General features: G+C 47.8%; 1 protein-coding gene across 6 annotated transcripts in view; it reads right to left on the bottom strand.

The window, feature by feature from the left end:
• TET3 (tet methylcytosine dioxygenase 3) overlaps positions 1 to 24178 on the bottom strand; it is a 96614-nt gene that overhangs the window by 44807 nt on the left and 27629 nt on the right. Inside the window, exon 1 of one of the 6 annotated variants that reach the window (XM_035121073.3) lies at positions 5952 to 9779. The exons of 4 other annotated variants lie outside the window; for them this stretch is intronic. The gene's annotated coding sequence lies outside the window, so the exon portion shown is untranslated. One more of the 6 variants, XM_060276398.2, reaches the window with a different exon arrangement.

The raw sequence follows: 24178 nt of genomic DNA on the forward strand, positions 1-24178 counted from the left end.
GCTCTGACGGCAAAGGGTGACCTAACTGGGCTCCTGAGCCCCACAGCGTGCCACAGAAAGAATGTAGTTGGTCAAGGGAGCCATGGACTCAAAAAGGTTGAAAACCTCAGCTGTAAGAGAACTGAGGTAGCATAGTGGCTGATACTGAGCAGAGATGCAAAGACGGGGACCAGTGGAAAAGCAGCATCCTGATAACTGCAGTTTGTGGCTTGGCTACCAATGCCAGTCAAATACTATGGAGCCCTGACCATCTGCAATCTAGGACACCAGATCAAAACCTCATATTTTTCACCAGGCTTTCAGTGGCTGATGGGGTCAAGTAATTTTTATGGTGTTTCTAACTATGCCACTTCTATCATTTATGAGAATGTTTTAATGTTTCCATTTATTATGCTTGCTTTTGTAAACCACTCTGTGACCAGTTTGGGTGAAGGGCAGTATAGAAACTTATTAATAGAATAAAATATTTAACTACCTAGTATTGTTTGCTTGCTTGCTTGCTTGCTTGCCTGCCTGACTGTGCTGCCTCAGCCACCCTATTGCTCTAGTATTATTAATCTGGAGAAATCCTAGCTGAGCACAATCAATGCCTGGCTCTTACAACACTCTGAAATAGGCAAGAGAGATTTCTAATTCTTTCCATGCAGCTTATTCACTGGGTTGGTGAGGCAATTCATGTAGGTGCCAGATTTAAAAGGTAGGCCTTTGGGGGAAAGGAGCTGCCAAGGAGGTATGAAGGGAGAAGAGCTGAGAGAAGATAATCTAGGGGACAAGAGAGGAATGCAGATATGTGGCTTTGGGAGTAGTAAGGTATTTCTTCAGGGAGCAGCGCATGGTTAAACTATGGAACTCACTCCCACAGGAGACAGTGATGGCCAATGATTTAGATGGCTTTTTAAGAGCACTGGACAAATTGATGGAGGAGATAATTAGCTATGTTGGCGATGCTCTACCTCCACATCTGGAGGCAGCAGTGCTTCTGAATCCCAGTTGCTGGAAACTGCAGGAGAGAAGAGGGCTCTTGTGCTCAAATCCTGCTCGTGGGTTTCTCACAGGCATCTGGTCGGCCACTGTGAGAACAGGATGCTGGACTAGATGGGCCACTGGCTTAATCCAGCAGGCTCTTCTTGTGTTCTTGTAAGGTACAAATCCAACCTCTTTCCCAACCTGTGAACCCAAAATGCTATTTGTGATCAACTTTATTATACCACACCATCAAAGTTACTGTGCAAAGAAAACAGGTCCTAACCTTACAGAACGTATATTTAAAACTTGACAAAGGAAGGGATAGGAGATCAAGGAAGGGAAAGAATGCCCATTGGTTACAGCTACATGGACTTTTTAAAGGTTTCAGTGGGCTGCAGAGATAATAACTGTGCCAAATATTATTATTATTATTATTATTATTATTATTATTATTACTATGTGTCAAAGACTTCAGAGAAAACAAAATTTAAAAATCCTTCCAGTAACACCTTAAAGACCAGCTAAGTTTGTCATTGGTATGAGCTTTCGTGTGCATCCACACTTCTTCAGACACACTGAAACAGAAGTCACCAGACCCTTATGTATAGTCAGGGTGGGGAGGGGTATTACTCAGAAGGGTGGTGGGAATGGGTGCTTGGCTGATAGGGGTGGTGAACCTGCAGCTGACTGTTAACAACTGTTAACGACTGCAATTGGTCTTGCAGGAAAAAGCAAGGGCTGAGGTGCTAAAGAAAGCTTTATCATGTATAATGAGATAAGAATCCAGTGTCCTTATTCAGACCAGGTCTCTCCGTGGTTTTAAGCTTGGTAATGAGTTGCAATTCAGCAACTTCTCTTTCCAGCCTGTTTCTGAAAATTTTCTGCAATAAAACAGCTACTTTGAGATCTTGTATAGAATGTCCTGGGAGATTGAAGTGTTCTCCTACTGGTTTTTCTGTCTTGTGATTCCTGATGTCAGATTTATGTCCATTCATCCTTTGGCGTAGGGTTTGGCCTGTTTGTCCAATAGACTTCAGAGAAAAGTCATGGGGTGTTCATGTAGGTGAACTATTCCAGGCACAAACCTGTCAGCAACTGGTATCATTAGGGCAGCACCTGCCAGACTCAAACCCAGCAAGGGGTACACCATTCAGTACGGCTGCTGCTCACTGGCTACTCACTTTCTCCCTCCGGCCCAGACAACAATAGCCACCATCTCTCTCTCAGCACAATCCTCACCACCACACACAGGGAGGAAGAGAGAGCAACTGGCAGCAGGCAACACCACTGCTTCCCCCCCCCCATTTTAGCTCAGGGATGGAGAACCTGCGGCCCTGCAGATGTTGATGATTAACAGCTCCCATCACCCCAGGCCACTCGGCATGCTGGCTACTCGAGCTACTGCAAGTTGAAAACCAGCCACATTCCAGCCTATAATATGTTGTTGTTGTTGTTGTTGTTGTTGTTGTTGTTGGTACCCTGCCCATCTGACTGGGTTGTTCCAGCCACTCTGGGCAGCTTCCAACCAATATAAAAACATAATAAAACATTAAACATTTAAAAGCTTCCTTATATAACCTTCAGATGTCTTTTGAAGGTTATATAATTACTCATCTCCTTGACACCTGAGGGGAAGGTGTTCCACAGGGTGGGCACCACTACCAAGAAGGCCCACTGTCTGGCTCCCTGTAACTTCACATAATCAGTGAGGGAACTGCCAGAAGGCCCTCAGAGCTGGACCTCAGAGTCCGGGCTGAACGATGGAGGTGGAGATGCTCCATCAGGTATACTGGGCTTTTAGGGCTTCAAAGGTCAGCAGCAACACTTTGAATTGTGCTCGGAAACGTACTGGGAGCCAATGTAGGTCTTTCAGGACTGATGTTATATGGTCTCGGCAGCTGCTCCCAGTCACCAGTCTAGCTGCCACATTCTGGATTAGTTGTAGTTTCTGAGTCACTTTCAAAGGCAGTCCCATGTAGAGTGAACTGCAGTAGCCCAAGTGGGAGATAACCAGAGCATGCACCACTCTGGAGAGACAGTGTGCAGGCAGGTAGGGTCTCAGCCTGCATACCAGATGGAGCTGGTAAACAGCTGCCCTGGACACAGAATAAACCTGTGTCTCCATGGACAGCTATGAGTCCAAAATGATTCCCAGGCTGTGCACCTGGTCCTTCAGGAGCACAGTTACCCCATTCAGGACCAGGGAGTCCTCCACACTTGCCCGCCTCCTGTCCCCCACAAACAGTACTTCTGTCTTGTCAGGATTCATTCTCAATCCATTAGCCACCACCCACCACTCATCCTCCAGCCACCTCCAGACACTCACACAGGACATTCACTGCCTGCACTGGTTCCAATTTAAAGGAGCGGTAGAGCTGGGTATTATCCACATATAGATGAACATCTAGCCCAAACCCCCTGATGATTTCTCCCAGCAGCTTCATATAGATCAGTGTTTCCCAACCTTGTGCCTCCAGCTGTTTTCGGACTACAATTCCCATCATTCCTGACACTGGTCTTGCTAGCTAGGGATGATGGGAGTTGTAGTCCAAAAACAGCTGGAGGCACAAGGTTGGGAAACACTGATATAGATGTTGAAAAGCATGGGGTGCCCAGGGGTCCCAACACCACTTTCTGGACATGGCCCAGGAGGAAGGAGCAGAACCACGGCATAACAGCGCCCCCAGCTCCCAACCCCCCCTAGACAATACAGAAGGATACCATGGTCAATGGTATCAAAAGGAGCTGAGAGATCCAGCAGAACTAAGAAACAGCTTTTACCTCTGTCCCTAGCCCGCTGGAGATCATCAACCAGTGCAACCAAGGCAGTTTCAGTCCCATGATGAGGCCTGAACCCTGACTGGAAGGGATCATAGCTGCCAAGTTATCCCTTTTTTACAGGGATTTTCCCTTATGCTGAATAGGCTTCCTCGCGAGAAAAGGGAAAACTTGGCAGCTATGGAAGGGATCCAAATGGTCTGCATCCTCCAGATGTGCCTGGAGTTGTTCAGTGACTACCAACCTTGCCCAAGGATGGAAGATTTGAGACTGGGTGATAATTGGCCATAATGGCCAGGTCCAAAGATGGGAGAGGGAAGCATTCACCACCCCACAAAGCCCATTGCCCAGTGCTTTTATGATGTGTTGGGAATGGGAGCACGTGTGTCTACACCTCAAAAGTGTTCAGGGGAAGAGACATTGTTCAGTGTCAGTGTACCTGCTTAAAGAACATATGGAGAGACTGTTGGATCAGGTCAACAGCCCATCTAGTCCAGCATCCTGTTCTCACAGTGGCCAACCAGATGCCTGTGGGAAACCCACAAAAGCAGGGCCCAAATGCACGAGCACTCTCCCCTCCTGTGGTTTCCAGCAACTGGTATTTAAAAGCATACGCCTCTGACTGTGGAGACAGAGTGTAACCATAATGGCTAGCAGCTATCAATAGCCCTCTCCTCCATGAATTTGTCTAATCCTCTTTTAAAGCCATCTAGGTTGGCGGCCATCACTGCCTCCTATGGGAGTTAATTCTACAGTTTAACTCTGTACTGCATGAAGAAGTTTGTGTTTTTTTTAGCTGTCCTGAATCTTCCAACATTCAGGTGCAACTGCATGTGGACAAACATCAGGTTGCAAAGTAAATTCCCCCCTCAAGAAGCAGGAGGAGCAGAAATAAAATGCACCCCCAATTATGCTTGCAGCCCGTGTTAAAAAAAAGCAGCAGCAAATTTGAGTCCAGTCTTGGCAACAAGCTGGGACAAGTTTACCTTATCCTGAAATCACAACAATCTAACTTAGGCTGGCCAACTTCTAAAATTCTAGATAAATACACCAGCTTTTATGGAACGCTGCTGATTTTTACAAGTATTATTTTTTTGCAGATTAAATTTGCCCATTTTTGTTAACCCATTCCTGTGTTTTCCAATCCATTCCTTTGTTCTTTCCCAGCACAGCAGTAGCAGCAGGGTCTGCCAGAGCCTTTTGTGCATTCATCCCCCTCCCATCCAGCTCCCTTGCAAAAACTCCATGATCCGAACAAACCCTTTGGTTTCCTCTCCTCCTCTGCAAACAAAGATCCCCCTGGAGGACATGCTGGTCCCAGAGCAAGGATCATTTATGTGGCATGCCCCCCCTGCCTAAATGTTCCTGGAGGAAGCACCACCCCAAATACAAAGTCACCCTAATGCTTTATAATAAAACATTTCCCCCACCACACCTCACCGTGGCTGGGGGGAGGGAATAGCAATACAAGAGGAAAATGAAAGTTGGAAGGGGGGTCACATATTTCCCACCCCACCCCCAACACAAAAGGTTTACATTCTTTTAAAATTTAAAACAAAAAATGTAAAGAACTCCCAACATTAAAGGGAAAAATGAACTCAAGGATTTTGGCAAAGGTTTCAAATCCAACTTCAAAAAGTTAGCAGCCATTTGTGGTTTGATGCAATTATGGGGAAAACTCCACTGCAAAGCTGCAAGGTGCAAAAAAAGCAATAAACCAAAATGACAGAGTATCCTCCACACCTCGAAGTGCATCTGCCTCCCTCTCTGGGCTCTGTCTGCAGATCTTCGCGCCTCAACCCTTCCTGCACAGCGGCACTGCCATGATTCAGAAACAGCAAGCAAAATGTTGACAGAGGCATCAAAAGGTTCGCATTTCACAGTGCTTCCAAAGTGCACTCAGCCTCCCCTAATGGTGCCCCAATTTTCTCCTCCGGTTTAGCTACAGTGCTGCAAATCCTGTTTGTTAAAAATGACATGTGTGTTTGCTGCCTTACACACCAGATTTGTGAACTCGGCTTACAGGAGGGCAAGCCCATCCTGTGTGCAGAAAAAGCTGCCTTTGGCTAAGTGCTCTGTGCAAAGAACAAACCAGTCAATCACTTCTCCAGCGAGCACAAAGAAGGAGACAGACAGACATCTTGGAAAACGGCAGGCAAGAGAGGAGAGGGGGAGAAGAGGGGAAAACAGCACAAGGAAGCACTTACATTTTCAGAATTCGCCAAGAGAGAACCAAATACGGTGAAGGAGAAGAAAAGCAAAGCATGGAGGAATCCCGAGGAAAAGGAGATATACCACAACTGAAGACTGATCGCAGAGGAGGTAACAGTGATCTAGTTGTTCAGCCTACACAGACCTCCCCCTCCCCTCTCCGAACAGCTGTGGGGGCCATTATCCCTCCTGCACATTGCACGTACATCCCCAGGATGGCTGCAGTGCTGCATAGAGTCAGAGAGGACTGGATTGCTGCAGGAGACAGGAAGAGACTTCCCCCCCTGGGAGGGGTGGGGGAAGCCACACCCCAGCAGGCTTGGAGGAGGAAGGCCTTCACCTTTCCAAAGGGTCTTTTGAAAATACGTATTTTTAAAAAAGAATAAAATCTAATTCCACAAACTGACGTATGCACAAGAAGTCGCCCACTCTTAAAAGCACTGCGTCTTGCAAGTGCTGTGTTTTCCTACTACTGCAGACATCTACAAAACTACCTCGGATGACCCTCCTGACCATTCTGTTAAAAGGAACCAGTTGCGCTCGCTGCAAGAGAAGCGCAGAAACATGGCTGTGGCCAATTGCAGCTCCCTCCCCCCCCCCATCCAAGTACTACAAGTCTGACGTCAGAGCATCGTCTCATCCTAACGAAATCCCTTCCAAGGTAAGCGCAGCGAAGAACAGCGAAGAACCTGCCTCCCATCCCCGGTCTCTCTCTCATAAATTTCATAAATGATCCCTCTGACACGATCCAGAAGTCCCCAGTACTGCAGAGACATTGCTCCACCCCTACATCTACATGGCCGCATCTCCAACCCCGTTTCATGGGGCATGCGGTCCTGGGTCACACAACTCCAGGCTCAGTTCCTCACTGCTGGTGGGAAGCGCCAAACTAAGTTTAATGACAGCAAGGGGAAAGTGTTAGTCAGCTATAGGAGTGACACGTTTTCCCATTGCAGTTTTCGTTGCATCAAAGAGTCAAGTTGTTACCCATCAAAGGCTACCTATCTTGTAACACTCTAGTAAGTGAAGCTTTTACACAAATGTACAATACTGGCTGCTACTGCAAATGCCCCTGTCTCAAATCTCAATGCAAGGACCCTGCCTATCCCACTTGGCTTGGCTTGTTCTCATGCTCCGTTAGGAGGAAAGTATCATGCCTCTATTCTTAACTGTAAGGTGCAAAAAGTGCTGCTGTCTCATACAATATAGGGCTCAGACTGGGAGTATCTCTTTAACCATTTCGGAGCACATTCTGAATCCCCCATCTTGAAGGGCCAGAATAAATGTCACATATCCAGATGGTTCTAATAGACAACAACTATATGAAGTTTAAGCTAGAAAGGAGATTCCATCTAAACATCAAGAAGAGCTGTTTGACCGTGGAATGGAGAAGGTGGTGGACTCTCCTTGGAGAATTTTGAGCAGAGGTTGGATGCTTTAGTTGAGATTCCTGCATTGCAGGGGTTGGACTAGAGGATCCTTGAGGTCCCTTCCAACTATATGATTCTATGATGGTGAAGTATCCTAACCATTTCAAACCCCCAGTCAATTAATGAATGAATGAGGCGCACAAACCCAATTATTCAGAGGCCAATCCTTCAGCTTTTGACAGATAAAATTAGAGACATTCTTCTGACACCCTAGTTCACATGCCAAGGAGAACCACAAACACATACATACACAACCAAGCAGCTAAATCATGGTTCCATGTGCTGTATTTATCATGTAATACCATTCACTTATTTACTGATTATCCCTGCCCTGATTTAAAAGCCTGCTCCCATTTCACAATTGGTTTGAAAGAACACAAACAGGCAAAACCTGCCTAAGAAAGATAAAAAGGAGATGTGTGTGTACATGCTCCCCCCAAAAAATCTTCTACAATCCTCTGAATAAATATTTCTTGTCTTCTTCTGAAGTGTCAGTGTTGCTAAAAGGCATTTTAAGAGCTGTTTCCAAGATTTGCACACAAACCCGTCTTGAGAACTCTGGAAGGACTTGGCTATTGTAGTGAGCGAAAGGGCTTGGCTATGTAGCCTTGAAACAATCCCCTCCTTCACCACATGGCTCTAATCAGGAGCAACATTGGAACCACAGCTCTGAGGCTGAACTAAGTCTGTTAATAGCTCACTTATTTATTTATTTTACTTTTTTAAGGGCACATGCAAATACTGGATCAGAGAGAGAGAAAGAGAGGGGGAGAGAGAGACTTTGGAGCTGCCTCAGCAGGTTCTGAATCTTTAAAGAGCCAAAGAGCATACCTGCCAACTCCCCAAAAGAAAACAAAGGGAAATTAAACATTATAGTGGGCTGGGACTGCACCAGCCGGTTTTGATATTACACTCAGACAAGCAGCAAGCAAGAGACTCGAGAGGCAAATGAAAAATAAGCCACTGTGAGGACTGCAGATGGGAGGCAAACAAAGTGCTGTGGGTTTAACCATTGGGGCGGGAGGAACCCAACAGGAACTTTCCCAGAAACAGAAGTTATGTAAGAAGAACTAGCCACACACAGGGGGCACCAGCTCCTGGGGGCTGAGCCCTTTTGGCTGCCGCTCTGAATATTATTGGAATAGGGACCGGGGCCCCTCCATGACCAAAAAGTGCAATGGTGAAGCATGCAGGCAAGCTTGGTACAGCTCCAGTGGCTGGCTCCTCCTCCTCCTCCTCCTCCTCCTCCTCCTTCTGCCACAGAAAAGTGAGGCATTTGCGTCAGTGGCATCATCCCACAGGGGCAGCAGATCCCAGTGTCAATCTTTCTCCCCCCCCTTTTTTTTATTCCTGGTGTAGATCTTCCCTCGCAGGGAAGGGGGCACCATTTTGGGATCTGCCTCAGGTGCCCTGATGGTTCTTGCGGGACAATTTGTATCCAACACTAATCAAATGTGATGCTGATAAGAATTGATCAGTGCCATGACTTCCGCAGCCTGAGCCCTGCAGTGTGCTCCACTGAACTCCTTTGTTTACAGGTAGGTAGCCGTGTTGGTCTGAGTCAAAGCAAAATAAAAAAATTCCTTCAGTAGCTCCTTAAAGACCAACTAAGTCTGAAGAAGTGTGCATGCACACGAAAGCTCATACCAAAATAAAAACTTAGTTGGTCTTTAAGGTGCTACTGAAGGATTTTTTTAATTTTGCTTGAACTCCTTTGTGTTAGCTTTTTTCGCCCGTGGTTCTTCACATTGTTCATGGAAGGTGGAAAGAAGGCCATGAGTTGGCGATCCTGTTTCTAAGATGGATACACTCCTTGAACTGTTCAATTTGCTTCGCTGGCCCCACCATGCTCTCACCACAGAAGGCTTGTAAGTTCATGAACTGCCCAGCAAGAATGCAACCTCAGAACTGTGCAAATGGAAGGAGGACAATGTTCCGAAGATACCTGAGGAAGAGTAACTGCAGACAGAGTAAGCACAGGGCTTTGTGTCCCCTTTGGTTGTCATCATAGCACAGGGAAAACATTTTCAGACACCTGTGGTTAATCTGCTCTGTATGCTTTCCAAAAAAAGTCTGGAAAACTCAAAGCAGCACAACCAACTGGCCAGAGCTCCAAGCCCCAAAGAGTGTAGTCACTGCTATGCCCAGTTCACATGCTGGGCATCTTCTCTTGGGCATCAGATGTGTTCCAGTGAAACCCAGAGAATACTGGAAGTTTCATGATGCTGGGCATGAGTCAGTGCTCTTCCCACATGACCCGCTGCAAGGCCTGCCTGCACATCTGCAGGACAGGAGCCTAATCTAATCTTGGTTTCCTCCTTGTCCCAGGGCAGGATGGTGTGGAGCTTGCATGTGTACTCTTTCTCTCTCTCTCTCTCTCTCTCTTTCTCTCTCTCTCTCTCTCTCTCTCTCTTAAGTTTCTGCATGCCTGCTGCTCTAATTCTATGCCAAGAAAAGCAAAATCCTATGGCATGATTTCTTACTTTGCACAATTTGCCATTTTTCTTTGTGCGTAAAGGAGAAAACTCTCTTTAAAATGGTGATTCCTATATACAGTATACCATAACAAGAAGAGACTATATGTAATGGAAAGGGCATTGGTTCAGGGCCAAAGTATATAGATGGTGCATGAGTGCATATCAGTCTTCCAATTTTATTTTATTTTGTAGTGAAAATGCATCCTTAATTGGAAGAAAAAGAACATTAGAAAGGAGGAACTGCTAAGTCTGCTCCCTCTTATCATAGCCGTCAAGTTTTCCCTTTTCTCACGAGGAAGCCTATTCAGCATAAGGGAATTTCCCTTAAAAGAAGGGGAGAACTTGACAGCTATGCCTCTTATTCTTTCTCCACTCAAAAATGCCTTCCAAACTGCTTTTTTTGGTGTGTGTGTGGAGGGGGGGATCTTAGGCCTTCACAGCCAAAGGAATGCACACGGCAGATAGTTAACTCTTGATTGTCAAAGATAACACAGTTGCTTCTACAGCTCTGGATGCCTATGCACACCAATCTAGCATCTAGGCTGCTATTCCTAGGTCAACACTCTATGGAGCAGTTGCTGCAACAGGGGACCACCACCCTTCCACCAGCTTATGTACAGTACCTTCCCCAGGTGGGCTGTGCACATGCAGCCAGAGACTCCGCCTATGTGGAAACTTCCTCTGTTCATCCTTTTTCAGTCCGCCCGCCCCCCCGCCCCCGATTCTGGGAGAAAGTGGTGCAGGAGAGGTTGGGGAAGCAGCTGGCTTGCCTCTTGCCTGACCTACCTCTTCCTCCAACCCATCCCGTGCTCAGCCTCCAGCTCTGAAACACCCCTTGCCTCCAACTCTTGCCTCCACAAATCACTGGCACTCCCTCCTGAGTCAGACTCCAGCCCCCATTCCCCTAGTGCACACTCCTGCCAGTCCCTGACAGGAGAGCACTGATACAAGCTCCTGCACTGCTCTTCATATATTTATAATACACTCTGTGTATTAAAACGGAAGGATTTGTGCTTGTTCTTTCCATCTTGGCCCATCCTTTCCCTGGAGAGTTCAAAACCTTGAGATCTATAGAGGAAATGGTTCTTGTGGTTCTGTAAACAGGCATTGTCCATCGTGTGGCAATGTGGTGGCATTCCAATTGTGGAGCTCTCATCCTCTGGAGGTATTGTTTGGCTCCTTCACTGACAATCTTCCAGTGTCAAGTCAGACGTTTTTACCCAGACCTTTAGGGGGAAATGGATACATAAAAGTCCCTTGGTTTTCCTTATGTCGCTGCTGGGATGTTAGAGAGTTTTCACTGTGAATAAGCTGGGTTCAATGAATAACATATATTTTAATAAAAAAATTCCTTCAGTAGCACCTTAAAGACCAACTAAGTTTTTATTTTGGTATGAGCTTTCGTGTGCATGCACACTTCTTCAGATACAGTGAAATAGAAGTCCCCAGGCACTTATGTAGAGAAGGGGTGGGGATGGGGAGCGGAGGGGGGATCACTCAGAAGGGTGGTGGAAGTGGGTGTTTGACTGACTGATAGCTGTTGATGACCGAAAACGACTGCAAATGGTTTTGCATGAAAAAGCAAGGGTTGAGATGGCTGAAGATCGCTTATCATGTATAATGAGATAAGAATCCGATATCTCTGTTCAAACTCTGTTCATATATTTTAAATAACTGTGCCATTTGTATCTTGTGTTGTTTCATCTGAGTGTTTCACAAACCACTCTAGGTTCCCAATGTCACATCTCACTTGGTCATCAGTCCCAAATATCTTTAGATTGCAATACAAGATGCTGAGTCCCAATCCCTAGGGCAGCGTTTCTCAACCACTGTTCCGCGGCACACTACTGTGCCGCGAGACGGTGGCTGGTGTGCCGCGACGTGAGGCAACGAGAAGGGCGATTTGCGGCCGCCAATAGGCAGCGCTGACCCGCCGGAAAGAAAGCCGGCCGGGTCAGTCTGGAGGGCGCGAGGGCGCAAAGGGTGTTACTCCGTCATCTCCTCGCGCTCGCTCCCTGAGCGAGGCAGCGCTTCATGGCCGAGGCCGCCTCCTCGCGCTCTCCCCGCGCGCTCCATGGAGAAGGCAGCGGCGGCAGCGGCGCAGGGCGGTGGGGACTCCGGAGCAGCAGCAGCCCCGTCCAGCGGCGGCAGTAACAGCAGCAGCCGCAGCCCCACCTCGGCGGGCTCCTCGCCGTCCTCCTCCGCCAGCCGGGGAGGGCTCTCGGGCTGGCAAGGAGCAGCGGCAGCGGCGGCTACACCAGCGGGGAGGCCGGAGGGAGGCGGCGGTGGCGGCAGCAGCAGCAGCCCCAGCTCAGCCGCGGCCAGCCCAGGAGGGAGCGGGGGGCTGGCGGCAGGCAGGACGATGGAGGCGGTGCTCGAGGGCTCTCTCAGCAAGTACACCAACCTCATCCAGGGCTGGCAAAGCAGGTAAATGTTGTGGGAATGACTTCTCTCAGTCTCATTTTTTTGGGGTGTGTGTGTGTGCCAGTGGGTCGACCTACTTCCTTTCCCCCCTGTCTCCCCACCCTCCCTATTCCTCAGTCCCCCACCCATTCCCAACCCCCAGGATTTGCCCCGTCTTTTAATGGTGGTGTGCCGTGTGATTTTTTTGACGGAACAAGTGTGCCGTGGCCCAAAAAAGGTTGAGAAACACTGCCCTAGGGAGCTGAAGGCTGTTGAAAACCACATCCACCAACTTAAGAGCCACAACATTGCTAAGTCTGAATGACTATCTGTCAATGATTCTTTAGCTGTGATTCCTGCATTGCAGGGGATTGAACAAGATGACCTTTGGGGTCCCTACAATTCTATGATTCTATAAGCTGCCTATCACATGGATCCAGCCAGTTGTGCAGAGACGCAGCATTATCAGCACCGCACACACTACAGGCAACTAAGGTGGGGGCATGACAGAAATTGACAACTATAGTGGAACCTCTACTTACGAATTTAATCCGTTCTGGATGCACATTCATATGTAGAAACATTTGTAAGACGAAACACGGTTTCCCATACGAATGCATTGGGAATGGATTAATTCGTTCGGGAGCCTCACCTCCCTCGCTGCCCTGCGCTCACCGCCACCGCTGGATCGAGCCCTCACTGCTGCTGCGAGGCTGGCCTTCTGCCAGTCTTGCAGGATCGGGTGTTTGCCGCCGCCGCGAGGCCGGCCTTCTGCCAGCCTTGTGGGATCGGGGCCTCGCCGCTGCAGCGAGGCGGGCCTTCTGCTGGCCTCGCAGGATCGGGGCCTCACCGCCGCTGCGAGGCCGGCCTTCTGCCAGGCTGGCGAGATTGGGCGCTTGACGCCGCCGCCGCGAGGCCACCTCTCCTGCCCTCGGCTTCTCTGCTTGGAGCGCAGCCGGAGCCGCCATGCGGAGGAAGCGCCCTCCGCCCCTCAACGCCTCCCCAGCCTTGGCGCCCGCGCGGTACTACTGGCCCCGCCGGGAGAGGCTCCGCATCGCTGCCGCCCGCACTGTGTCCGCGTGAGCCCAAGTCCCACATAGCCGGCCACGGGTGCCCTGGCTCGGCCTCCGACGTCACCAGGACTGCAACTCCCATCACCCCACCACCTCTACCAGTGTTCTTGGGAGATGAGGTCTATCAATGGCTACACACGACCTCAAGAAGTGGAAGCAGCAGGTCTTTTATCACCTGGAGAGCAATGCTGGCAGATGGATGTTGCCTTCATGCCCTGCTCCTGGGTGCTTGACTAGATGGACCTTTGCTAATATCCAGCAAGGCTCTCCTGATCTGCTAACACCAGTGTTGAAGCTGCCCACAAAGCCAGCCCAACCTCAAGAACAGCAGTCTACAGAAGTTAGGAGGAATTCAGTCTAATCTGCTAAGCAGATTGCTCTGCCTGTTGTTTCTGCTTGCCTGACAGAATCATCTCTCATCTTCTCCTCCTGCACACTGTTTTGGGGGTTCTCTCCCCAGAGCCAGTTTGCAGGAGGTGGTGGAGGGAAGCCCTGTTGCACTAGTGGAAGTCCTTGCGTACGCTTCCACTGGTGGGGCTCATTAGTTGAATCTCACCCCTAAGCATGCTCATGCAAAACACCTTTGGTAGTCTCCATGCAAGGCCCCTAATTCTCCAACAAGAAAGCCCCTCTGCCACAAACCTGGGAAGTAGCTGGGAGCCAAATGATACTCAGGTAGATAGATGGACCCTTATTTGTTCAATAGATGGACCCTTATTTCAGCTCAGTAAGGAAGTTCCCGATGTGTCTTGCTGTAAATTGCATAATGCGCACAAACCTTCCGGTGACAAAGTGAAACCACGATGTCAGAGAAAAGGGCTGCCAGGGAAAGGAAGTGTCTTCAAGAACACAGCCATTCATGCTGGTGCCCAAACCGTAACTTGAACTCCCCATCCTAGTATCCACACAGTGCACAGCAGAAGCAAGTATGTCCAGGGGGAAGCCAGCTGGCAGGACAAACCTTGGGGCTTTCCAAGCTCCTTGCAGCAGCTGTTTGAGTCAGAACTTGATGGAGCAAGTTCCAAGGGAATAAAAAGACTTGGAGTCAGTCCTCTTCCTTACATCTAGACCAGCTGTCTCCCCTAGCAGAAGCACTCTTAGCTTCTGAACTGATGTTTCCAACACTTACTCAGGGAAGGGAATGAATGGCTTAAAACAAACCATCCATTCTTCCTCTGGCTATGCAAACACTTGGAAGGGTGGCTATACCAGGTTAGCAGTAATGGGGGGGGGTTAAACAAAAGTAGTGAGGAGGCCTTTGAATGACAATAATTACGAGTTCAGACACCCCCCAAAAGAACAGAAGAGCCTCCAAACTTGGATCAAACTATTCTTGAAAAGCAAAGTAAAAATGCTCTAAATCAGTGGTTCTCAAACTTTTTTGGGCCACAGCCCACTTGGTTCCATAAACTCATTCTCTGTGCCTCCTATCCTATCCTACCCTATCCTATCAAAAGCATTATTCAGAATAATGGTTTGCATGGTCCACAAAGGCAGTTAATAACACCAAAAAATTAATTGCACATTTATACAAAATCCAATTAAAACTATTTAATTAATTCAACAAAACTGATGAACTTGATCCAGTGACACCAACTTTTCAAGTCTGATAGACATTTACACCTCCAGTGCCCTCCTGCCACCCCCTTGCCTCTTAGTGTCTCCCTAGGTAAAAACAGCATTTCCATGTGCTGCTCTGGTTCATCAGAAGCAGATTAGTCATGCTGGCCACATGACCTGGAAGCTGTCTGCGGACAAACGCGGGCTCCCTTGGCCTAGAGCGAGAGATGAGCGCCCCAACCCCAGAGTCGTCCGCGACTGGACCAAACGGTCAGGGGTACCTTTACCTTTACCTTAGGTAACCCTATTGCCCTCTGCCGCAGTTGGCACTACCACTCAGTTTGGGAACCACTGCTTTAAATAAATGATTTCCTGATATTTAATCTGTAACATTTCTGAACAGTTACTGTATACATCTACAGAAGTCCACTTCCCAGGTTCTCCCCGCAATGTGGCAGTTACACTCCCCAGAAGTAATCCCCCTGCCCCTGCAAAGGGGTAAATGTATGCAAAGACTACTATCATGTTCCAAACTTTCCTGTGTCGTTCCAATACTTCTGGCAGCTGTGCACTTTCCACACTGTTTAGCTCTCAATCCTCTTAGCCAGTCTCCACCACTCTGATGCCCTCCAGATGTTTTGAACTGAATCTCCCATCAGCCCCAGACAGTATGGTTCAAAACATCTGGAGGACACCAGGTTGGGGAGAAACTGCACAGATAGTATTTGTAACAAGTCAAGAGGGCCAGGCATCCTTATTGCTGTTTTTATTTTGAAATGATATCACATTCACTCAGTTCTCAAAACAGCTTCTGCCATTAAAGCACACAGAAATCCCAAAATCCAAGCACAACAACAATATAAATAAGGCAGAAGGGAAACCAAAAACAACCAGCAGCAAAGCAACCAGGAACAGATCCACCCTCAAGGAAAATATTCTTGTAGTCCAAAATTCTACTGTATTCCACCACCCCCTCCAATACAGCCGGAGCACAGAAACCTTCTGTACGATCCTCCATAAAGAATAGACCATAGGGTGCCACCACTAAAAAGGCCCTTGCCCTTCAGCCTGGACTCAAACAAGGTCAGTACCTGGATTAGAACCTTTTCACCTAATGACATCAATGCATTGCAGAGCTGACAGACAAGGCGGGAACAGCCCGTAAGCTATCACGAACCCTGGCCTGCTTTTTAAGGTCAGTACCAAAAAAATGGAATGATAGGCTATTTCAAACATGTGTTGCAATACCTCTGGCTCATTCTCATCAAAGGCATGGGGACACAATTTAAACCAATGTAGGTGTCCAAACAATCTTCAACAATGGCCCCACATAGAGTCTGTTAGATCATGTGGTAACTGATAGGCTGGGCTACTGTATCACAATGGTCCTGTTAGCCTTCTTTAGAAGTGGCTGAAGTTGACGTACCTACCAATGTACAGGAATGCATCCTGAAATGTTTTTCAACTTTGCTCCCCCAGATGCACACAACAGCACAACCCCAGTTCCAAATCCAGCTGATCCAGAGAGGCTTTGGGAGTCCCCTCTCCCCTCCCTGCCCCCAAAAGTCAGGTGTCTGGCATACTCATCCAGTATGGGTGGCACTTTCACAAATCACACCCACCCTTTTTCTAAAGCCAGTTTCCCCGCTACTTGAAACACAGCTCCAGGAAAGGAAGGGGGGAGGGACTGTATGACTGTCACAAGGGACAGCCAATTAGTACTCTTCACAGCCGGCTTCTATTGGAAACAGGAAGAGCAGTTTGCCTGAAAGTTGTCTTCTCTGAGAAAGTTGTAGCTAGAAAGTGATTCACAGCAGACTTGCCATTCAAGCCATGTATGTCTAACACTCCTAAGTTATAAAATTCTACCTGGGCCTTCAGGAGCAGAGCCCCAAAATGTTTTCCACTCTTCTACAAATAACAAAACGTGGGTGGCGCTGTGGTCTAAACCAGGCACCCCCAAACTGCGGCCCTCCAGATGTTTTGGCCTACAACTCCCGTGGTCCCTAGCTAAGAGGACCAGTGGCCAGGGATGATGGGAATTGTAGTCCAAAACATCTGGAGGGCCGAAGTTTGGGGATGCCTGGTCTAAACCAGTGTTTCTCAACCAGTGTGCCTCCAGATGTTTTGGGACTACAACTCCCATCATTCCTGACCACTGGTCTTGCTAGCTAGGGATGATGGGAGTTGTAGTCCCAAAACATCTGGAGGCACACTGGTTGAGAAACACTGGTCTAAACCACAGAGCTTGAGACTTGCCGATCAGAAGGTCGGCAGTTCGAATTCCCGCCACAGGGTGAGCTCCCATTGTTCGGGACTGCCCACCTAGCAGTTCGAAAGCACATAAAATGCAAGTAGATAAATAGGTACTGCTCCTGCGGGAAGGTACACAGTGTTTCTGTGCACTGCTCTGGTTCACCAGAAGCGGCTTAGTCATGCTGGCCACATGACCTGGAAGCTGTCTGTGGACAAACGCCTGCTCCCTCGAGATGAGCGCGCAACCCCAGAGTTGTCCGCAACTGGACCTTACGGTCAGGGGTACCTTTACCTTTTACAAATAACAAACTTTTAAAACGAGATCCAAAGGACTTCCAAGCCCCATAATTTAAAGTTGAGGGGCTCTCCTAGGCAGGGTAGCACTCTGGGGCAGCATTCTGGGGCCAGTACCAATGCAAAAAATTCCATTGCTCAGGTTGACTTTGAGTCTGACTTGCATGGGAGTGCACACCTGAAAACATCGCACTTCAATGGGCTCCTGACACAATTTGCTCGTGAGTGTTCCTACCAGGATCGATTGACAGAATCCCCTTCCCAATAAGACATCCCTCCCCCCCATGTGCAACTTCAAGCACTGGTGGAGGAATAGGAGTGCAGGAGGAGCACACCACCCCCAGCAGTGTGATCCCGGTGGGGTGCCATCGCGGCTGCCCCCCTGCGCACACTGGGCACCACACCCCTGTGGGTGGCGCACCATGCCCCTGGGACACGCACCAGCCCCGCCCCCGCCTGCTCTCCACCCCCCAGAGTCAGAGCATGAAGCTCCGCCACTGACTTCAAGATTTGCTCCTGAATCAAGCACATATATCTTTGCAGAAGTACAGAAGTTGAGGCATTCTCTCAACTAGTTTAATTGGCCCGCCTGCATAGTTTAGCCTTCTTCCAAGAATTTGGAGATTCACATATCACATCATAGGAACAGTGCTTGCTGAACTTCTATTTACCATTTCATGGCTACGGAGAAGGCAAAAGGAACCTTGACATCTTTTGCCACTTCACGGCTCTCACCTTGGTGAACAGCAATCGGATATGTGCACATGAAAATCACAATGGCTGGGACAATGCAGAAGTTTATGAGGGACAACAGATCTGTGAGAGCCCATTGGCACACACAGGTTGCCACTTGATATCATAGCCAGAAGCAACAAATATGCTTCTGGTTAATCCTACCCAAAATACTGGCATGGGACCTACTTCAGGCACTGAGTAAACGTAATGCAACATGGACAAGCGCTATGTAAAAGCTATGTAACTATCTAAGCCAGCCTCCCCCAATCTGGTGCCATCCATATGTTTGGACAACAAGACTCACCATTGAGCACAACCATGTGGTATTGTGTCTGGTGGGAGCAAGCCCAGGGTGGCTGGGCCTGATGGGAATTGTATTCCAAAACATCTAGAGGGCACCAGGTTAGCAAAGGTTATCTTAGGGCAAGTTGTATCAAGTGAGACCTGTTTACTTTCTCCACTCCACTTTCCAAACGTGTCCTATAGTGTGAATCATATTTAAGGTCACATGAATTGGATGCATTTACTAGATCACAAAAACTTGATCTCAAGTCATTGCTTGATATCAAACTGAAAGGGAAGGGAAACTTTTTATGGGCTGACACCATGCAATGGTGGGCCTCTACTATACACACAGCTGCTAAAAAGCCCGTTCCCCTGCTTTTTTAAAGTGCTTTTTCGACATGATCTAGGCATTGCTGGCAGGGGCTGATGGAAGGTGTAATGCAATTGCAATACATCTGGAAGCCACAAGGCTGAGGAAGGCTGACATGGGCATAGCCAGGATATTTGTTGTGGGGGGCGGGCTTCTGTTAGGGGGAAGAGCTTTTGTTAGTGGGGCTGAATGCCAGATTTGTATTGATTATTATTTTTTTTACAAAAAAGCTCCCAAAATCTGAACACATCTGTAAATCAAACAACATGCATTCAGTGTGCTTCAAGAATTAATGTGGCTAAGAGGCCTCCAAGAAATGGATGCCAGAGAAATTCCTCTGCGTCTCTCTCAATAGTCATGTTGTTTCCATTAAGGAGGGAATATATTCTTCTCTTCCAGCAGATCAGGCAACACACACACACACACACACACACAGAGAGAGAGAGAGAGAGAGAGAGAGAGAGAGAGAGAGAGAGAGAGAGAGAGAATATATTGGTGCATTATTGAGATAAAAAAAGGATCTCTGGCTAAACCCCAAATCTAGTTTTAACAACCCTCCTCTCATCTTCCCCTCCCCAGTGCCAGAGGATCAAACGTGAGTGAGCTGCAGGGGAAATCTTGTTCACGCACAAGAGCTATGGCGTCACTCTTTTTGCCATTAATGCCTGGAGACGGGTGGCTAAAAATAGCCCTTGTGGAAAAGGCACTCTTCAAATGCAGCGGCAAGGAAGTGGGAGGAGAGAGCTCTACTAGCTGCTGACATACTAAAGCTGAACCAATACAACACTCACCCACCAAACATCTCCCCTTCAAATAACTGGTGTGTTTTGATTGCGGTGGTATCTCCTGCCCACCCTCTTTTCTAAATTAGCTGGCTCTAGAGGACACAATTTACTAGGTAGCCTTGCTTGCCAGAATTGGCCGTGCATCATTATTTTCATCTGATATGAAGCATTCTTCCACTTCTTTGTCCCCCAATCTCTCAGCTCCCTTTTCCAGTCACTCTAAAGGCAACAAAATAAATTTAAAAATAGCCAAAGTAATTAAATCCCAACTGATGCCCAAAAAAAGCACACACTTCCATCTTCCAAAATGCTTTTATGAAAATTTGCTTTTTTAAAAAACAGAAACAGCAGGCTGAACATGGAAATGTATTTCCCCCCATTATGTAGCCATAACAGTGGGTCCAGCGTTAAGCCCTCATATTTTCCATTCCCAGTGTGTCGTTCCAAAACTTAAGATTAAATTTGCAAAAAGCAGGCACTTGAATAGTTTTTGACAGGCAGGCAAGTGGAGGTCTGCTTCTACAAATCACTTATGCAGGGGAGCATCTCACACACTTTCTGGCCTCACCATGACTTGCGCAAGTTTCCTGCTGGGTCTCCCAGGTAGCCAAATGAATCAATTGGAAAAGAGAAAGGGGAAGGGGAAGGGGAAGGAACCTGCTTAGAGCAAGATAGGTTTTGGTGCCACCATCATTTCAGGGATTGGGTCCAAGAAGCAAGAAAATGTTGCTCTCCCTTCTCTTCCAGCTTCTCATCCACAATCTGCAAGCCCTAGGACCATGCTGAAGTTCGCTGACTCACAGGGAGGTGTACACACAGCCTGCAATGTTTATAAACCTAAAAGCCACGTGCTGGCAGGCGGGCAAGCAAGCAGACTGCAGCAAGAACCAATTGGTAATTTTGACTGCCAACCACCGCTGCCGTAAGGCCTCATTTCCAGGCAGGTGGGAGGAGGAGGAGAAAGGATACTCTTTCAAATGTCCCAAACACTCTAAAATGAGGCACACCCATTATCCAAAGTGCTTCTGCAGATTTGACCAGATTTGTGGCCTTAGGAAACCAATAGGGGAGACAATGCCAATGCAGAATCTGAAAGCTTCTCCCATTTTAAAAAGGCACCTTCCTTCCTCTCTTGATTTTGCCTTTAATGAAATAGTTATACCATGGATAAAGAAAGGCAAATTCAAGCTGTAGCTCTGCAGAGCAATAAATTATTGATGTTGCGTATTGTAATACTTTACCCAGGTGCATATATAGGAGAAGCCAATAAGGTTATGTAACGGGTGGCGCTGTGGTCTAAACCACTGAGCCTCTTGGGCTTGCTGATCAGGTCAGCGGTTCGAATCCCCGCGACAGGGTGAGCTCCCGTTGCTCTGTCCCAGCTCCTGCCAACCTAGCAGTTCGAAAGCAGGTCAAAGTGCAAGTAGATAAATAGTTACCGCTCCGGCAGGAAGGTAAACGGCGTTTCCGTGCGCTGCTCTGGTTTCGCCAAAAGCGGCTTCGTCATGCTGGTCACATGACCTGGAAACTGTCCGCGGACAAACGCCGGCTCCCTCGGCCAGTAAAGCGAGATGAGCACTGCAACCCCAGAGTCATCTGCAACTGGACTTAACTGTCAGGGGTCCCTTTACCTTTACCTTTTTTTATGATAACCAGAAGTGAGTCAGGGAAAATCTTTAATGAACGCCCCTCGTACATAAACACAACTGAATCACCCTCAAAGAAAGTCTGGGTGAACAAACGAGTCTTCAGTGGGTGTTGAAATGCCAATGCTCACCTGATGTTCATTGGGAGCACATTCCAATGGCAGGTCAGACTAATCTGATCTCATTTTTTGACAGAATTACAAGCCTGGTAGATGAAGGGAACGCTGTGGATGTAGCCTATCTTGATTTCAACAAGGTGCCCCGTGATATTCTTGTAAAGAAGCTGGAAAAATGTGGGCTAGACAATGCTACCATTCAGTGGATTTGTAACTGGCTGACTGACCGAACCCAAAGGGTGCTCATCAATGGCTCCTCTTCATCCTGGAGAGAAGTGACTAGTGGGGTGCCAAAGGGTTCTGTCTTGGGCCCAGTCTTATTCAACATCTTTATCAATGACTTGGATGATGGGCTTGAGGGCATCCTGATCAAGTTTGCAGATGACACCAAATTGGGAGGGGTGGCTAATACCCCAGAGGACAGGATCACACTTCAAAATGACCTTAACAGATTAGACAACTGGGCCAAAGCAAACGAGATGAATTTTAACAGGGATAAATGTAAAGTACTACACTTGGGCAAAAAAAAAAATGAAAGGCACAGATACAGGATGGGTGACACCTGGCTTGAGAGCAGTACATGTGAAAAGGATCTAGGAGTCTTGGTAGACCACAAACTTGACAGGAGTCAACAGTGTGATGCAGCAGCTAAAAAAGCCAATGCAATTCTGGGCTGCATCAATAGGAGTATAGCATCTAGATCAAGGGAAGTAATAGTACCACTGTATTCTGCTCTGGTCAAACCTCACCTGGAGTACTGTGTCCAGTTCTGGGCACCACAGTTCAAGAAGGATACTGACAAGCTGGAACGTGTCCAGAGGAGGGCAACGAAAATGGTCAAAGGCCTGGAAACGATGCCTTATGAGGAACAGCTTAGGGAGCTGGGTATGTTTAGCCTGGAGAAGAGAAGGTTAAGGGGTGATATGATAGCCATGTTCAAATATATAAAAAGGATGTCATATAGAGGAGGGAGAAAGGTTGTTTTCTGCTGCTCCAGAGAAGCGGACACGGAGCAATGGATTCAAACTACAAGAAAGAAGATTCCACCTAAACATTAGGAAGAACTTCCTGACAGTAAGAGCTGTTTGACAGTGGAATTTGCTGCCAAGGAGTGTGGTGGAGTCTCCTTCTTTGGAGGTCTTTAAGCGGAGGCTTGACAGCCATCTATCAAGAATGCTTTGATGGTGTTTCCTGCTTGGCAGGGGGTTGGACTGGATGGCCCTTGTGGTCTCTTCCAACTCTATGATTCTATGATTCTAGGTGCTACCACACTAAAAGCCCTGGTCTTTGTAGACATAAGGCAAAACCTCATGAGCATACAGCACTACTAATGATCCTCTGCCAAGGATCCCCCACCCAACCCTTGGCCACAGTGCCCGCCCTGGCGCTGTGGTGCGACGGATCCCTCCGCCCCCCCCCCCGTTTCTCAGGACGGCGGGTGAGCACTGCTGCACAGCGGGCGGGCTCAGCTGCCGCAAGCTCTGCTGCACGGCGGGTGGGCAGGCAGGCACAGCTGCGTGGCGCCCCCCTGGCGGGCTGTAGGGCCGGCCCTGCTTGGCCATAACTAGCTGGGGCTGGTGGTGATTGTAGTCAGCAATACCTAGAGGGTCACAGATTTCCCAGCTGGGCATCACATTTCGATATGGGCTCTCGAAGAATTAAGAGATCCAACCAAACACCAGCGTCCGATTCATATGTGGGACAGGATCAGTCCAAACCCAGGAATCAGAGACAGCAACCAGAAGCAGACTATCACAGATGGCTGAAGAAGATACTGGGGGTAATTCGTAGATTTCATAAAACTTTGCTTATCTCTGCTTTAACTTAGCATTCAAACCTCTATTTAAAAAAAGAAAAAACCCAGGTTTGCTTTGGACTTCTTCATTTCCAGCAAATTAGCCTGTTTCTCCACAGAAGTAAAACAAGAATTATGCTGGTGACCTCCCACATAGGTTTGCTGAGAGGATACATATGAGATAAGGAGATGCTTCTGTCCAACTGAGTTGCAGAGGACAATGAAGGATGTGTACTTAAAAATATGAAAACCCAAATCCTATACCAGAAAATCAGCTTAGATTCCTTCATTGCAGGGGGTTAGACTAGATGACCCTTTGGATTCCTTCCAACTCCACAATTATATGAAATGCAGGATTCTGCGACCTGGATCAGCTTTGTAAATTAAAGTTAATATATATGTATTGTTCTGCATAGTTTATCCTGATCCACTTGCAATGAGAAAAGCCTGGAGGGTCTGCATCAGGCACTAACAGTACACCTCCCCCCCCACTGCCACTGGAATTCATCACTCCTGCACCCCACCCCCTAGTTAGATTCCGACGTCTCACCACATATGGTCCACAAACTTGGTTCAGAAGACGTGCTTTGCGATTTGCGTTTTTTTAAGAAGGGAGTGGGACTGAGGTTTTCAAGAAGCCATTTTCTGTGCTCGGTATTAATATCATACATCGTACTCCCTTCTGGGCCAGAGCTGCAGCACCCACAAAGCCCTGGTTATAAAAGTACATACATACACATATTTAGCAGGCCTTGGGTCTAGCTCCAGGAGACAAGAGGATGCATCTTTCTTTCTTTCTTTCTTTCTTTCTTTCTTTCTTTCTTTCTTTCTTTCTTTCTTTCTCTCCTACCCACCCCCGACTTGTTTCACTTCTATTTGTCCTTGATGAGAAACTATGATAGTTGGACTTTGAGAGATTATTACTTGTCTGTTGCAGTGTACATAGCTTGCTTTGAGCTGGATTGCACGATGGGATGGTTCCTGAAGAATTAAAAGTC

This window comes from Zootoca vivipara, chromosome 6, assembly GCF_965207765.1.
Source record: "Zootoca vivipara chromosome 6, rZooViv2.hap1.1, whole genome shotgun sequence".
Lineage (NCBI taxonomy): Eukaryota > Metazoa > Chordata > Lepidosauria > Squamata > Lacertidae > Zootoca > Zootoca vivipara.